This window comes from Aquila chrysaetos, chromosome 5 (assembly GCF_900496995.4).
Source record: "Aquila chrysaetos chrysaetos chromosome 5, bAquChr1.4, whole genome shotgun sequence".
NCBI lineage: Eukaryota > Metazoa > Chordata > Aves > Accipitriformes > Accipitridae > Aquila > Aquila chrysaetos.
The window spans coordinates 17,902,596-17,920,993 of NC_044008.1; positions in this window are offsets into that span (position 1 = coordinate 17,902,596).

The following is an 18,398-nucleotide window of genomic DNA, read 5'->3' on the forward strand; positions in this document are numbered from 1 at the left end:
AAGCTCAAGTCCCTTACGTCAAGGAAGCTAGTGGGAGACTTCCAATAATCCAGATGAGTCTGCTGAGAAAATACACAAACCTGGTTATATGGAAGGCAAAGTTAATAACTTCTCTGTTTAAAACTCCACACAGCATTCAGGGAAAAAAAGACATAGGGATGCAATGGGTAATCTTTCTGTTACATGCTTGAGTGATGATGAATTGTAATCATGCTGGTTTCTCACCCTGTATGAAATTTGTGTTCTTCATCTGCTATAATCTTCTGAAGATCCTGCAGAAAATGAGTAAGGGGAGATTTTTCAAATTACTTTTTCAAAAGCAGAAGAGATCAAGAAGGTGGAGTAAAGCCCCCAAGATCTCACAAGGAATGTGCTGGGAGACATAGCTGAATTTCTTGTACAAAGCAGTCCTGGATATCTATCTTATGTCCTGGGCAGATATCCCACAGAACAAATGTGAAATGCAACAGAAAGGACTTTCCAGAAATGCGATCCTCACTTCAGGTCACTTCCTCCTTGAAAACAGAATGGAGAGGAAGGTAAATGCTTTGTAGTGCTTTAAATTCTTTGGAGATGGGAAAAGGAGGCGAGGTGGAAAAGCTCCCAGTCCAACAATCACTCAGGCAAGATGCTGTGCCATGGGAAAGAACTCCAGCTCAAGTGCTTCTAATCACTGTATGATGGAGAGTGAAGTTCCTGAGCAATTTAATTCCAGATCATTTGCATTTTTGTAAGTTAAAGCTAAAATCTTGCATCCCATCTAATTCATTAAGCTTAGTGTAGCTGAGGCAGCACTGGAGTAAATAATTAAATTGCTGTGGCACCATATCAAAGAACCTTTTAACAGTTCGAAGTCTTCTGTATGTACCCCACATTTGAATCAAGACGTGCCAGAAATGAGAGGCTGACAGAGATGTGATACTACAGAAAGCCTCTCAGAGACAGGTGCTATGAAACTTAGGCTGGTTTTGTTCGAAAGAATTCCTACAAGCTTCCAAATGAGAATTAATGCACACAGTCAGTAAAGCATACTTGTTTGAACTGGACTTTCACGTTTATGCTTGTGATCAAGCTTCATCAACACAGAAAATTGAAGTCTGAATTTGCCACCAGTACATATGGAGATCCTTGGAAACGTACGCTCCGGGCAGAAGCTTAAATGTCTGAACTACAGTAGAGGTATTCATTTTGTTCCTATTACAGAATTACTTAGAAACGTAAGTTGGAGAGGGCCAAAATTTCTAGCTGAAGACTACTGCAGTGTCTGTTGGTCTGCCTTTGTTACCAGATAAATCAAGATTTACTGTACATATTTGCTTTGATTTTCCTGTTATGTATCCTTCACAACTGAGATTTCATTTCTGTCAGATCTGGATTTTGGGGCCCAATCCACTTTATTCCAGAAATTTCTTATCCAACCATCACTTACCTGTGCCTACTCAGAGATCCTTCTTATGGGAAAAAGACCATTCTGAATTTCAGAGCAATAGAAGAAAAAACCAAAAACAAACAGGGAGAATAGAGTTCTATTCCCATGAATTTCTCATTTCCAGAAAGGATGAGGAAATGCACCTCTAGGGGTATTTGAACAACTTCATCCTCAAACTCAGGATCCAGACTCTGACATAGAGCTTTTTGAAATTCAGGTTATTTATTTCCATGTATTTCCATCTTCCTCCAGAAAGAACTGAGATTTCCAGTGAACAGTTCCTGCTACCAGCCCATTTGATCAATTCTGTTCACTCTTTAGGCAGCAGCAGAAATACAAAATACGTAGCTGTCATGACAGCTCATGGGATGTAACAAGAGGCCCAGGCTTACCAATAGTTAGATGGCTATCTCACTCATAAAATGTCATTTTAACAACTAAGGCAACTCAACAGACTTGACAATTTTTCATCACTTTTGGTAAAGTCAGTAACTCCAGCTCAAAGCAGTGCTTGTAGAAACACTTTTAGACTGTAGTTAACAACAGGTTATATATCTGGAGAAAAAAATCTAGTCCTATACCTACCTGATCAAGTATCCTAAGAAATCAATGAGTATTTGCTGCAACCATATGGAATATAATATTTCATGCAAATAAATAATTCAGCTTTTGCATGCAGGAATGAATTAAGTTGGCATATCGGTAAAGAAAAGGTTCTGTTGTTAATTTTTTTTCCCAGATATTCTACCATTATTGCATCAGTGGAAAATTTTATGCAAATTTGTAAAGGGTGCTTTCCATCACTGTCAGCAAAATACTGAGCAGCAGACATCTTCACGTTCAGGTGAAGCAGCCATTACATTCTCAGTACAGAGGCTGCTCAAGAAACTTTATGTGAATGTTTCAATGGTAAGGGCCAGCCTGTTGTTGAATGTGCAGTCATCCTCTGTGATGTAAAGTTGTGGTAATTCAAATCATGCTGGCTAATACTATTTCTGGTATCCACAACAGAATAAGAAGAAAAGAGTCCATCTTTCCTCATCCAAGGACACCTGTTAGTTTGTGGAAACTTGTATTTGTTATGGAAATGCTCTGAAAATAATATCGAATGTACTGTCAGATCAATTCAAGTTAAAAGCAAATGCAGCCAGCAAAGGTTACCCAAATCCAACAAGCACTCCCCAAGAAAAGTAATAAGCACAAAATAATTGGCCTGACAGGGGGATGTCTGTGGACAACATAAGAGTTAGTGTTGGTTAAGTAGTCACTTTGTTATATTTATGCAAGTTATTATCTCCCCAGTTTTACAGCACGTCAGAAATGTAGCCATCTACATCTGAGCTTGGCACACACTCTTTTTGTAGACGATGGAGAGAAACAGGTCCTTCCACGTGCCATTGCCCCTGCCTCTGAGTAGATGTCTGAACTGTGCCAAGTGAGTGGCACCAAAAAAGCTTCTCTGTCTCTCCACTGGCACTAAAGGAGTCTGGAGGACAAGCCCATAGCTAGATGTCAGCACTGTCGTTTTCATATTTTGAAGTGGCTGCTAGCAATTTTAATTTGAAACAGCATTTCTGTACATACATTAGAAAAAATCACAAATTCTGTCAGATGCATTTTTAAAATGCACACCTGAAGTTCAGATTTATGTTCACATGGCCCAATTAAGCTATAATCTGAAGGACACATTGACCTGTTTGTTGCAGCTACTGTACTGTAACATCAACCTTACGTATGTAAGATTTAGGTCTAGCTAGACAGTGCTTCAGCCCATTAGCTTGCTGTTTATATTTGCTATCTTTCCTGCTGTGAATAAGCTATAGCCCTGTAGCACAGCCAGAGATAAAACTTAGTATCCTTGCATGCAAACTGAAATGAGTGAAAAAAGAAATATTGACAAATTACTTCATTTTAAAATGGGATCTTTGCACTGGGATCCTCTTCCTACCACTTGTTATGTAAATAAATATTATAGGCTGCTAAGTAAAATGTATAGGGGACAATTTCCCATTCTGTCTAACCAAAAGTAATAGTAATCATAGGGTTTACTCTTCTCATTTAAGTATTTTCCAAACTACAAAATCTGTTTTCCAGACAGTGAGGAAGATAAAGATCCTACCTCACAGAACGGACCGTGCATTTGTCCATGTTCTGGGCAAAACTGCTGAGCATTACAGGGAAGTGTTGGCTGGGATGGTGATATCTGACAGCAAGTGAGAACTTGAGAAATGTCCGGAGGAGGGCCTGCGTAGCTGACCAGATTCCCAAACCACAAATCAGTGGGAAACTGTGTTCACTTCATATACCTGCTTATTTCTCTGGAAGACGGAAACAGTATGTCAGCAACAAAATGGCCTGATTATGTCCTGACTGAATGTGTTCTTTAAAAAAAACCACAACATGCCCACCCCCAAATTAGTAACCTACCAGTAACATATTGTCAATCTACAGGATAAACAGAATAACTTCACTGTTGTGAAACTAAACTGTTTGTTGAAGAATAATGATACCAAGTGACAGTATTAGCAATTGAAAAATTGGAGGCTATTGCTTAAGTACAGCATGAGTCCAACAGCTATCTGAAAAGTACTTGCATATGATAGAAGGTGGCATACCGTGTTTGCGTATCAGAGGTGTGACTAGTTCTCAAAGCTTTTTTAAACCTTGCATTCATCTTTATGAATCGGGTTGTGTTGTTTTTCCATGTCAGGAGAAAAGGCAAACTTTGGAGCATAAAGCTTCAGAAATGCCAAATCTCCACATTGTCCTCTCTTTAGTTAGCTAGACCCATCTCTGTATCAAAGAGCCCAACTAGCCCACTTTAAATCATTGTTCCTCAACTAAATTACTAACATTAATCTTTTGTCTTGCTACTTGCATATATTGATTGTATTTTATACAACTTTCTTGTGAAGTATTGATGCAGAAAGTTTCTGTTAGACAGCAATGGTACTCTCAATTTCAAATTATCTAGTAGATCTAGGGGAAGCTACGTCAAATTTTATTAGCAGGAATATTGTGAAGATGCATCTTTTCATTCTGAATTATTGCTTTCAGTTCATTACACTGCTCTGAGCTCTTCATGTAGATCCTGTTAGACTCCTTTCAGACAAGCGGGACAACCCCAACTTTCATCTAACTTAGGAGATACCAGAAATAGTTGGCAGGAAACGATAGTTCGAGGGAATAGGCGCCGTATTGGTAACATACCGTGGAACTCATCCAAGGTACCTCGCTGGTATTTCTACAGGATGGATTAATATAGCTACAATGAATAGAAGTTTGGTTTCAAACAGCATAGTTTTGGGATCCTGAGGCCCAGCATGTATGAGAATATGTATCTTGGACAGTCTCTTGGTGACTAATAAATACTACCAGCTATGTTTTAAACTCAGTTAAAAAAAAAAAAACCTCTTGGAAACACTTGTGTGTACTTTTGGATTTTTTGTCAAATCCAGTTTTGGACCTTAAGTGTTAGAACTGTAGAAGCATCTTCCTAGTCTGTCATATTATGTGGTAACTTTATATTGTATAAAGTAAATATATTTGAGCATTTAGTAATAGCACAAACTTCAATCTCCTCTTTGATAGAGTCTTCTTTATAAGCTTTTTTTTCCTTCGGGCTTTTAAGGCATACTAACAGGAGCTGCAGAATGAGGAAGTGATACAGCTTCAGCTTCTGGCTTATTGAAAAGCAAGTGATTTTAACTTCAGAAGTAATTGGTAGGTTTCTTTCTTGGTTGGCCTGAGTGAAAGGAAGTGTTATTTCAGAATCTGAAATCAGGTTCCAGTACCAAGATTCTTTTTTATTAAAGGAAAGAAACAAATTGGGTAAAAAAAAAAAAAATACTGATAGATCTGAGGCAGCCCACAGCATAAGAGCTGCCAGTGTCTGAATGGAGACTAAGTGTTGCTTATGTTTAAAGTGCAAATTAATTTCCTCTCTAGAGAAATGAAGTAGCTCAAAGCTATGAAAATCTCATACGTGAACAAGGACTATTAAAGAAACTGCCAGTTAAGACAACTGATGGAATAAATGCAGCAGTAGCAGAAGATTGAAATTTATGGTGACTAGGCAAAATAGATCAATGGAAACAAAATACATCTGGAATTTCCCAAGCTACAATAGGAGATGAAGAAAAATAGCCTGAAAACCATCCAAAGACAAAAATACTACTCTTTTTTGAAGAAGAGGAAGAAAAAAGGAAAAGAAGAAAAGGCAAAAATTAATCTGACTGGATAATCTGTTGAAAGGAAAGCAGTCCAATACATCTCTAACCCAAATAAAGACACTAGCATCATTTGTACCGCCTTGGGTGGCAGTACAAAGAGGGAAGGCAAAGCATATTTTGAGGCAGCTATGTTGTCACCCAAAAAGGTATTATTCACAGTACCCAGTTTTAAGCAGCTAGCTGGCTGCCTACATTACTCAGCTGATCTCTACAGATTGCTTCCAGGGACCATGAAGAGACAAAGCTATGGAGACAGTTGCCAGCCTCTAACCTATGTCCTGCTCCCAGTCACTCTGGGGAAGAGACATGCTGAGAGCTGAGATGGATTAGTCAGCTACATGAAAATGGGCAATAGGAATACCTCCCACTCCATGCCATTTCTGAGGGAAAATATAAAGAAATAGCTGGCATAACTCTTCTGCCATTTGAACTAGAATTATCTCCAGGAGCTTTTCCTTGTCAACAAAGGCACTCTCTTGGTCAGTTAGACTCCTGCATTATAGCTCTGTAACGCAGGCACCTTACAATTTACTGATATGCTCTAATATTTCAGGAAGAAACACAGACCCTTGAAAAATGCAGTAATTTACATTTTTGGACACAGATACTGATGGCCACTATTTTGATTCAATGTTTTGTGGTGAACTGATGCAGGGATAATAGTGTCGAAATCAAAGTGTGTAAAAAATAAAAGATTTCTCAGTGGTTCTAGCTAAAGTCTAGTGGTTCCCTGAAATTAAAATGTACATCTGGTGCTACACTCCTTCAGAGAAGTTTATGCAAAGTGACTGTTACCTTGAAATGTTTCTTTCTTTACCCTGCTCTATTTGACAGGAATTTTACTGATTTTATGAAAGGTGGATGTACAAAACCTTATCACACCATCCTTGGGAGTAGCAAAAACTCTTGGGGAATGTAGTCTTTTGTTTCTTCTGACCTGGGTTCACTGCATAAGCAGAAAAGCCAGGTGGGGGGAGCCAGCCCCGCTATTTTTATTGCTATCTGTTTTTCAAGTCTAAGCTTCTCCATTTCTTCCAAATTAAAAATTGTATCAATAAAGTCTGGATGGTTGAAAGAGAGTGTTGGCAGAGTTGCTATTTGACGAAATATTGTTAAAAAAAGAAAAATCTCCAAATCTCTAGAGAGGTGTCTCTGGTCTCTAAATGCTATGGCTGTAAAAACACTTCGGAGCTGGTACACGGGAGGGCGCATCTATCCTACAATTGCAAAGAGCCAGAAGCCGCACTCAGCAATCAGCTCCTGAGCAGTAACCCTGTATTTCTGAGCGTATAAAAGACGACTTTGGCAATCAAGCCTCTAGCTATATCATAAGAATAACAAAAGTAACCGCAGTCCAAAGCTTACGCCATACAGGGATAGTTCCATTACAAGCCAGTCATCAGAAATTACTCGCTTTCCTTCAGTATCAGGGTCAATCAAAAGAAATTTGCTTAACCTGCCATGATGCTGTTTTCAGAACCAGCAAAATCCATTATGTCGTTTCTGTTGCTGTTTGGGGACTGGTCAGATCTTACAGGACACAACTGCGGCGGGGCAAATCGTGGACTTTAGCGTACATCATGCTGTGCTTTGGCATATGAGCTGAAACTCTGTATAGGAAAATAGCATACTGAAAACATCTACCATACGGTAAAATTAGTGAAATACCAGCAGCAGTAAGACCAGAATGACATAATTCTGTGTACTAGTACTGTGTCTCATTTAAGTGGTATACTACTGGATGTCCCAGTCAGAATTAGGGGCCTCTGTGTGAGGTATTCGACAATCACTTTGCCTTGAGCAAACAAAGCTGGGAAAACAACAAAGCCTGGGATTTAAAAATCCCAGCCTAAAGCAACAAACAGCACAAAGCAGAGTCTCATAGCTTGTTGTAAATGCCTCTGATCGTGGGATTTATCGCTTTCCCACCTGTACTCTCCTAATCTAGCTACTTAGCCTCCGCAAGCTCATTCAGAGAGTGACTATCTGCATCCTTCAGCTGTTCACCTTGAGTAATACCACAGGGCCAGATTTTGCCTCTGCAACTTGGTTCAATATTGAAATGGAAGGAGACAAAAAGAGCACGTGCATAGTGTAGGGATGAATCCCAATTAACGTTTCTGTGGTTTCTTGGTTATAAAGACAGATATTGGTCAATGGTGTCACAAAGGAGAAAAGCAAAGTCACACTCCTGCCTCATTTTCTGCACAAGGCAACACCATCTCCCTGCTGCAGTGGGGTTACCATGCCAAAGTCCTTACAGAGACACAACTAACCCCTAAAAGTTCAACTATTGTGCTTATGCCACCTTTTTGAGTTTGAACTCACTTATTCTTAGGCAAGACAATCACCTCCCATAGCAAAAATTTCCAAGCAGTTCTCTCTCAGCCTCTGAAATCCGGGGAGCTCTGGAGCTGCATTATTGCATATCAGCACAACGCGGTCTAGTACTCCGGCATCGCTCCTAGCAGCTATGGCAGTGCTTCTCCTAATAAACCAGAGCAACCGCTTAAAATGGCAGCAAAGGCATGCAAAACCTCCTGAAACAAACTGACAGATGAAGAAATGCAACCAGATACCAGTAAGGCCCCAGATATGTTAAAATCTGCAAACTAATTGTTTCCTTAATGAGATAATGCTTCTGAAGACTGCTGTTTGGAAATGCAATGGCCTGGAAAATAGAGGTCAATAAAACAACAAAAGGACAACCAGCATAGCTGAAAGAAGAGAGCATTTGATGGAAATAATTTAATCACCAAACTAATTCCTTATCTGTTAAGTAGGGAATGCCATTTGGGAATGCAGTGGAGCATGTTAAGTCTTACAGCTGAAGTCCTAACAATGTAGTTAGTCGTGCTTTGGTGTAGCAACACATATCCTTTGGGATGGAGCAACTCCTCTTATGTTGTTTTTCTCAAAAAAAATTAAAATGACTAGAACCACTAACAATACCTGATTTTTTGTTGTTGTTGAGGCCAGGATTATTCTGTATGTATGATACACTACCTTCGTATTTTACTTTCTTACCAAGTTACCCTGCATACTGTGTACTTGATATCAGGTCTACCATAATGACTGGTCTGAAAGCTGATGACAGACTCTTTGTGGATTCCTGCACATTGCTGCTGAATTCCTCAATTGCCTAGCACAGCGACACTCTATTAAGGTGAAGTTTAAGACACTCAGATGAAAGATCATCCCTTACAAAAATTCCTCCAGTCATAACTTGTCACTGAGTCCTCTTCCTCTGCTGCAGTTTATCCTGGCCTAGAAACTGCTTAAGTGGTAGCAGAGTTTGCTACCTCTTACCACCATTATATGGCATAACATCATGTAATTCAGACCAGTTCTTCCAGAAAATCAGGAAACATTGCTACATAACGCGGTCAAATATAGTCTGCCTTATAAGAAGTCTCAAAGAAATAGTATAGCATCCAATGCAAAAAAAGGCCGTGGGACAATAAAATAGCTGAAAACTATGTTGCTCATTGACTGGTCCAGTCTGTAGACAGACAAGCTAATGTTACCTGGGATATTTGAGCCACAACCCTTCCCAGTGTTAGTTCTTCTGTGCTTTTACGTGTTTTCCATAGATATTTTTTTTTCAAAAGATTCACTTTGAATTTGTATATAGCACTTAATCTTTCAGAAATATACAGTTAAAATTGAGCTAGGATGTAGCTGCAGCTGTCCCTCCCAGATAAGGGACGGGAGTATTCAGCTTTTTGTTTGCGGCAGAGAAAGGCTGGAGACCAGCCAGTGTTAAGCTTTATCAATGTTGTAAGGTAGACTCTGAGGGTACCGAGCAGTATCACAAGTTTGGACAAAGTGGGTCAAGCAAAATGACCTGCACAGATTAAGCCAAGGGTGTTAAGAGAGGAGAAAACATAACCATCAGATATGTAGCTAATCAGGCTCATGATATATGAGGAGTCCAAAGAGTCAAGCATAAACAGTCAATAAATAATAAGATGCCATGCTTCAGGGTTAAGAATGTTGCTGGTTTAATATGATGTGATTTAACTGCATGTGTTTTCTGTTAACAAACCCTTTCCAGCACAGTTTGGAAAGTCTGATCATCATTTAGGTTTTCATGTTCTCTGCCAAATGATGCAAATACTATGTGCATGGAGAAATGCACTGGAATGTGTAATACAAGCAGAAAGAAGGTAAGTTGAATAACAAAAATGCAAGATATAATCAAACTGTAATGGAATTCTTTTCCTTTCTCTTATTAATATATTTTCTCAGCTTTGATGTAGCAAATCACCTTCAAACACAGGATGAATCTTGAAAGCTGTTGCTCTGTCGCAGCTGAGGCTGTTCACTAATGATTTGCTGCTACTGTGTATCGGAGAGTACTCTCATTAAACCTACAAGTCCTCTTTCGATCAGGATGGCAACCTGGGGAAGAGGAAACACAAAACATCTTAGTTTATAAAAAAAGTCTCTCTATTACCCAAAAGGGACAAACGTGTATCTACAGGGTTGCAAAGCAGCTTCTGATGTCTGCTGAGAGGCATCATGGTGTGCTTCCATGGCAGCTTAAGGTAATCTAGGACTAGGTAACTGTAACCTGCACTTTCCCTGTGGACCAAGGCTGCACACCTCCATCCCCTCTCTTGCATTAGCCCTGGCACCTCTCTGACTTCATGCGGATCCCGCTCAGGGAACTTACCTGGCTGAAAGCTAATTATTTTATTTCATGGTAAGTTTTCAGTTTTTCCAGCTCCATGAACCATTTCACTATGCGATCAAATGAGTGCCTGTGCTAAAGTCACAGAGGAGAAGGGCATAAAAAGCTGGAAACGGGCAGGATGGTGGGGCCAGAGCAACCTGGATTTAGATTAGCTTAAAACACACGCTGAGTGGGAGAGGCCACAGAAGTCTGATCTTCTGCCAGCTGCTAGCTAACCTGCGCTCACATTTTGAGAGTGTGTTCAGGCCTTTTCCTTGCTTTTTCCTCTACTGCTTTGTTCACACAGCTTAAAGAAAAGTGTTATTTCTTCTAGGCAGGCTGTCTGTATCTGTTTGGTGTTTGCCACCGGTCAGAAGAGAAGCAGTGGTGCTGTTCTGTTGAACCCATGGAAAGGGCACAGCCGGTACGTGGGCAATGAGGGTCTGCCCTCTCCATGTGGCAAAAAAAGATGGTCAATGTTCCCAGCGTTTATTCTTCAAACTCTGATTTACAGAGAGCAACGAACTAATCTTCACTTGATGAAAATCATCAGTTTTGCACAAGAGGACAGCAGAGATTATTTACAAGGTACTTTAAGGATGCTCATCTCCCCTCAGCCCTGCTCTTCCTGGTCTTTCGAGTGGCCGCCTTCTGCCTGCTCCCCCCAGTTTCCTTTACTGTGCTTCCCTCTATTTGCTGTTTGTTGGCACTTTGCTTTCCCAAGTAGGACAATGTTTGCATACTTTCTCTTTTTACTTATATGTAAATGTTTTTGTCTTTAGACTTTCAGAACGTGTTCTAAACAAATCTTTTTCAAGTCCTTGCTTGTGTGCTCATTTAAGCAGTGCCTCTTACATAAAACATTCCCCAGAAATCAGTCTCCTCTCTTTGGTTTGCATATCTTGTATTAAAAATCTTGTTTAAAAATTCACACCATAATTCTTACTCCTTGCTTCCAAAGCCGGTGGATAAATCCTGCCACAAACATGGACTCTGTTATATGACAGCACTTTCATTATGTATAATTACAAAGCACACGAGATGTTATTCAATGTTGTTAGCTTGGCTACACTGGAATTCCAGTACACATCTGTACACAATTTATAGCTGCTAATAACATATGCTAGCACACAGCGTGTGAACAGCTAGAATTTAAACTCAGATCCTGCATGAGGCTCTTTATGAATCTACTCAGAGCTGCTGCCAGTATTGCTTGGTCTTGGAAAACAGGAACAGTGGAATTCTACTCAAGGAAAAGTGAAGATGGAGCATGAATGCCAAGGCCCTAGGAAAGGGACAGAGGTTCAGCTGACTCTAGAATAACTTTCTTTTTCTTCAAATAAGGATATGGAGAACTGTGGGTAGCTTTTAGGAGTTATTTCCAAACATTCAATTTTTTATTTTTTTTTAAGGAGAAGAGATTAATGATTGCCTGACAAAACAGGAAATAAACTCGCAAAGCATAAGAGAAGGCAGTAATTATACTGTAAGTTAGAATTGCAGTGCCTATATTGGACTGACATGGAGCCTCTCAGAATATGTTCAGGGGTCTTATATTAACGTTAAGCAGCTGTTGAGATCTTGTCTTTAATAATGCACAATGTTATTACTCTGAAGGGTACCAGCACTGACATCTCCAAGCTCATATTAGAAGAAGAGCAGACTACTTTCATTGTATTATTCACTATTTCGTATGTCAGCGCTGCCACTTTAGCTTTCAGGCTCTGGAGACAGACTACATTTACTTCTGCATCTTATGCTCTGGAGTAAAAACTTTCAGGCAACAGAGAATGCTATTTAAAAAGTAACCCTTCAGCTCTTCTAAATTTCATGAATAAAAGTACATTATTTCACCTAAACAGACTGTAAATATAATTTTTCAGTAGCAAACGATGCAGGTGTCTCTGTACCTTGTGAAAACCAAACACTATAGTTTCCCAGTGTGGATGACTGAAAGTTTTTCTTCTCTCAACTACTTCAGACAGCTAGGCTACAGATTTGCTCTCTTCCATACCTTGAGTTAGCTGCATCACTTATACCCATGCATGGTTTGAAAGGTGCTTCCTAGAAAACCCAACCTTTGAGTGTCTGCTTTCAGAGTCCAGGAAATTTAACTGGCATCCTGCTATCATTTTTTGATATTTTGAAAAACTATATTTAGAACTGTGACAAAAACATCAACTGAAAAAATTAAAAATGTGCCACTGAAATATCGCAATATTTCATTCCAGCAATATGAAAGCATGTGGCTTTCAAATCAAAGTATTCCCAGGTACCTACAAAAGCTCCACTTGATTGTCTTCAAAGTCAACATTTAAAGGCAAGCTTGTAAGAGAGAGGATGATACGAGGATCCCCAAACTCACTGTCATCTCAGAGGTGGTTACCATCCTCTCTAAACTGACCGTTGGTAATAAACTGCATGTATCAGTCTGGTTGTGACATCCTATTAAATATGATTAACAAGTTGGATGTATAAGTAAAGCTTGAAGTTTACATGTGAAAAATTTATTCCTGCCTTTGCATAACATCCCTGGAAAAGTCCTTATGAGAAGTTAACACTTTATTAAGGCTTAGCCAGGCATGGTTGCTTCCGGTCAGCAACAGCCAGCTGAGAGTGGCACTAGGCTTTACCTGTGCAAAGTGGTTGTAACAGGCAATGATTTTGTGTAAGGGAGGTAGAGATATTTCCGCTTGAGGTAATAAACAATAAATCAGGGAGAGTTCTGAATCTGAGTTACACCCAAAGCTGGAGCTGGGTTGTAAAAGAAACCAGAACTCCCTAAATCCCCATCCTCTTCCAAGAGTACAAATGGAGGACATGAGGTTGGATGAAAGTGTCCTCAACAGAAGGGCTGGGAGTGGCTGGCAACTTCTCAGCTGGCCCAGGCCGACGAGCAGCCACGTGTGAGGCATGCTTCGTTTCCCTTCATTTCTGTCCAACTGTTTCCACAGACAGTGGAGTTGCTCTGCTTGAATTTGGTATATGGATTTGCTGTTGGCTTTTCCTACCCTTTCCTAAGAGTAGTTTCAGAGTAACTGGCAAAACTGCAGGGCTCCATCATTTTTGGGTGGTGATCCTAAGGACAGGAGTGCGGGCTCCTCCTCAGCCGACCTGAACCCCCACACTTATTCCCAGTGGTGAAGTGCAGAGGTCTGAAAGAACGCTCCTTTGGTGGCCAACACTAGTCAGGAAAAGCGTCTGACATGCAGCGGGAAAGTGGGAAGGATGAAGGAACAAGGGGTGTCGGTGCCACCAGGAACTGGCATCACACTGAGCTCACAGACTGTCCTGGGTGGCCCAGGTGGGACGTGACACCTGGGCTCTTCGGCCAGGGGATCCCCATCATTCCTGCCTCCCCAGGTCACGTCTTAAATGGTGTGTGGGGACTGATGGCTGGGGGACTCCCCAAGGACTCCATCCTGCTGGGGGCTGAGGATAAGCTAGCTGAAAACCACAAATACTCCAGTGGAATCCAGTCTGACTGACAAGGGTCAATGGGGTCCTTGCTTCTGCTCAGTGGAAAGAGTCACTGATATTGACTTGTTTCCACAAGGAATTTTGCTTTCATTTTCCGAATGTTTTCTGACACAAATTTTTTGTAACAGAAAATTATCAACAGGCTATATAGAGTGCCAAAGTTATGCTCAACCATCGATCTACTGTCCAATGATGTTATGGTCAGAATAGATCGATATGACTGTCTTATTTGATCTGCTTTAAATAGATGCTTCTAGCCTCACCTCAAAGGCCCTACAACTCCCCTGTAACTTCTGGTCCAGTCAGAAGTTGAAATTCAAATACTTCAAGTAATGGAAAATGATATTTTCTTTTTTCTTTTCTTCTTTTCCATTGCTCTAGCAATCAGAAGTATGTTTTAAAATTTTTTATGACCCTCTTTGTCATGGACCAGGAAGAACTTAGCCCATGGATCTCAGCACTGTGAAATGAATTCAGTTTTATAGCTGATGTGTCTGAGAAACAGCTATTTGTGACATTATGTTAGTAATTCTAGAAATCACTGAAATAGTGAACTCTTTTGTTAATGCACTGACCATTGTAAACCGGAATTATGTATTTTTATTCCCTCCACTTTAGGAAACAGATCCACTGGTTAGCGATGGCTGTCATTAATGAGTGCTCTAGAATTAGTATGTTAAACAAAAAGTGCCACTCATGGAAGGACAAAAGCAGCAACCTCCAGCTTCACAAAATCTCTGCCTGCTTTTTCCAGCTGTGCTGAAAACCCTCTTCCCATTTAAGCTAGCACTTGAACTGGTGTTCATCACCAGTAGAGAAGGACTCATTTGGAGGTAACACATCTTCTTTCTAAAAGATTTACTAGCTTAATTTTCAGAAGTACCGTGCTTTTCTGGTTTCTTCTGATGATAGTGTGGGCTGCATTTGTTCTGACACTGAGAGAACTGAAATGTCCTGAATAAAAGCACCTGTGCTGAATGACAGAATTACATCCAAATCCCATCGAAATCAATGGCAGCCTTTCCACAGACCTCCGAGAGAGTTGGACTAGATGGTTTGTGATCATATTTTATCTTCACTCCACGGTTCCTTAGAGCACATATGTTTATTCATAGCCAAACTGATTACAGCTCAAGATGGCTCTGCATAAAACTTGACCCTGCATCTGAAAGGAATTAGTTTCTCCTTGGATAGTACTTAAGGTGAATTACAGACTTTCTTCCTTCAGAGTGGACTTCCTTATCTTTAAAAAAAAAAAACGTTTCTTTTTTATCTAATCTCAGGGCTTGCTCGTATCTCTTTCTTGAACAGTTGCAGTAAATCTTAGTAGGATTATCAGAGTTTTACAGGCTTTTGGAAGCTTTGGATTTGCCTTCATGCTGTTAGGCAGTGCAGGCATGAGAGGATGAATCTGCATCACACCTAAACACCTGCCACTTCAAATCCTGCAGTGACAATGAGGGTGTCCCAGTAGGATCACCCAATTACTGCAGCCTACAAAACACACAGTTTTTCCTGCAGCCACAAAAAATTAATTCAGGTTTTGTCATAGACTTACTGCACCATGCTATGATGCAGACAAAATATGAGAAGACTAGAGACTATGACAGAATAATAATGAATTTGCTCTGAAATTAAGTAGTACTATGATAGGAGAGAGAAAGATAATTTAAACGAACATCTTGTCCAAGGAAGAGGATTATGTAGTCTTCCATTTGAGTAGAAATGCCTTTGACAGATGATTCTTAGGGCTTTGGAGAAGGGGTGTATTAATGCAGGCATGAACAGTTTTAATGGTGAAGAGCAGGTAAAACAACAGTTTAGTAGAAAGATGTTACCAATGAGCTGCAAACAGCACTGATGCTCTAAAGGAATTGCTGTTTCTGCTGTCCTGGAGGAGAATAGGTGGAGGAGTGCTGGGAGTCTGTAGTGGCACCAGTGAAGAATGAAATGTCATCTACATGTCTGCATTACTTTCCAGATCTCTAACTAGGTGACAAGGAAACACAGATGCAACAATTCAGTGACAATTTGGGCTGTTGTTTGTTTTGATAAATTTGTGCTCTTTAAATAAAAAGCTGTTATACATTTTAATTAAGAGGTATGAAGAAGTAATTTGTGAAAAGGTTCAATTATGTAAAAAAAAAAGAACCCCACAGCAAGGCTCCAATTTTGTGCAAACCTTTGCTGGATAAAAAAGGCCAAGTATGTCTTTTAATTATAAAACTATCTGATTTATAATTGCAGATGGATATGTTTTATAAAAAACAATTTTAAAGAAATACTTTATGCCAAGCTTTAAGAATAAGCTAATATTTAATCTTAGCAGCCAGGCAAAAAAGCTTTTTTTTTTTTTTTTTTTTTTTTTTTTCCAGAAATGTCTCTAATTATTGCCAGGCAGTAGATGATTCCAGATTCTTGAAATCAAGAGTCAAAGAATTTGACCAGAATTCAGTATTACCTTGAATGACTACTTGACTGCAGCATGATATCCCATTGAAAACAGCTTGAGAACATCACCTGAAAAGAACCTGAGCTTAGGTACCCAGTGTATGGCTTCAGGCAGCATCATGAGCCAAAGTGGTTTAAATGTGGTGGTATCCACCACCACTTCTGTGGTTCCTAGCTATGCACTGCTTACTTTGTGCTGGATCTAGCATTCACCAGACCAACATGTGATCCAATTAAATGTACCCAGGAGAAGACTAAACCCTAAAAAAAGCTTCAAAATTACTGGATTAGTGAATGTAAAATATCTCATACAAAAGCTGGCAGAATGCGGGGAATAGATAAAAGTGACTAGGATCAGGGAGAAAGGAAAGGAGTAAAGCAAGATGGATGAGTGAAAAAGAAGGAAATCTTCTCCCTCTTGGCAAGCTGTGTATATATTCCACAGCTTCACAGATTAATTGGAAGGGGTATATGGAACCCAAGTGTTTTATCCTTTTACCTGGCTGCTTTACTGTCAGTTCTTGATATAAAAAGCATGAAGTAACCATTGCAAGCTGCATCTACCTTTTTGAGTGACTTCCTAATTTTGCTTTTTTTTTAAATTCGTCTCTTTCTTCTCTCTACAGTCTCTAATTCCTGTGTGCAAATGCCACATCATGGAAAAACTTTAGAGCAACAGTTTCCATAGATTAGGCAACTTAATAAATATCCTGCTTTTCCTGCATGTGAACCAAAAGTTTCCCCAGTCCATCAGTATACTGCAGGGACCTTCATTTACACCGTAGTGGCATCCTCCTTCTTATAGTAGCTGACCAGGTGGAAGAGAGGACAGATTTCTGAGCCCTCCAGAAGCGAGGGCTCTGCAGGCTAAGACAACGATCATCACACACTTTTTCATGATATATTTCCATGCAGATTTTCTATTGGGGTGCAAGACTTTTCACACCCAGCCTGCACTTTAAGGCATCCTCAGTCTCACTAATGCAATTGCCTGTTGACCATGATCTAAACCACTTGTGCAATAGGATCAAGGTTAATCATTTTCAAGTGCTAGTCATTGTGGGTTTTTTTTGTTGTTGTTTTTGTTTTTAAAAACACAGCCATTTTACTGGTCCAGTTTAAAATATTTTCCCAAGAGATACTTGCACAGCTGATGGGTGCAGAAAATTGCAGTGGGGGAGGACAGACAGAATGGGAACTTCTTATACTGCCTTTGCTGTAGAGAACTGGCATCTAGTCACTGCCTGATACTGAATTGATGTATTTAAGCCACCTTAAAAAGGCCACAAAGGTCTTGTGAAACAGGATACCCTTTGCAAGGCATGCCTTGCTAAGGACTGTGCCTCTGAAGAAGAACTAAAAGACTGATAAGAAGGGAACACCCTACCCCAGGGGTCCCAGAAAGTTGAATAATTGCTAATAGGCATGAACTCAGCAAAGGTCTTTGGTAACTGGGGACAGGTAAAGGCAGCTGGGGGACATCACAACCACTGATTCAATTCAAGCCCCAAAAGACTTACACCCCCCATCCCCTTGAGTATGTGCTGTAGAATAAAAGAACACTGCACCTTTAATTCAAAGCGAGGAAAACTTTAGCCCAATAGAAACGGTGGCAGATAAGTGACCACCAATAATAGTTTGGGGGAAGAACTTTGGAAACTAAATAGTAAAACTAAACCGTATAAATTGCTTGCCCGTTTAGGCACGAGGTGTGCTAGCTTTGCAGATTACCACCTAGCCCCCAACTTTGCACAAACATGAATAGGAATAAAATACCTCTGCTCCGTGTGTATATTGGCGTCTGGCACACCGGGTAAACGACCCCACTTTTGGGACAACAGGAGGACCGAGGTAACTGATTACGGCAATGTCATTCTAGTTCCCTCATCCCTTTTCTCACTAAAAAGTAGCAGTTGCAGGTCACGTGTTTCCACTCGGAGAAAGAATTTTCCATCAATATTGCTGCCGTGGCATCTGCTCTGTGTACTTGATGTTAAGAGGGGGTAGTTTACTACATTAAGTTAGAAGTGACCCTTGAGGAATATCCTATACAGCTCGCTCTACGGCAGTTTAAATAATTGGCTGCAGCTGAAGAGGTTGCTCTGCGCATTGCTTTCTTTAGCTATGG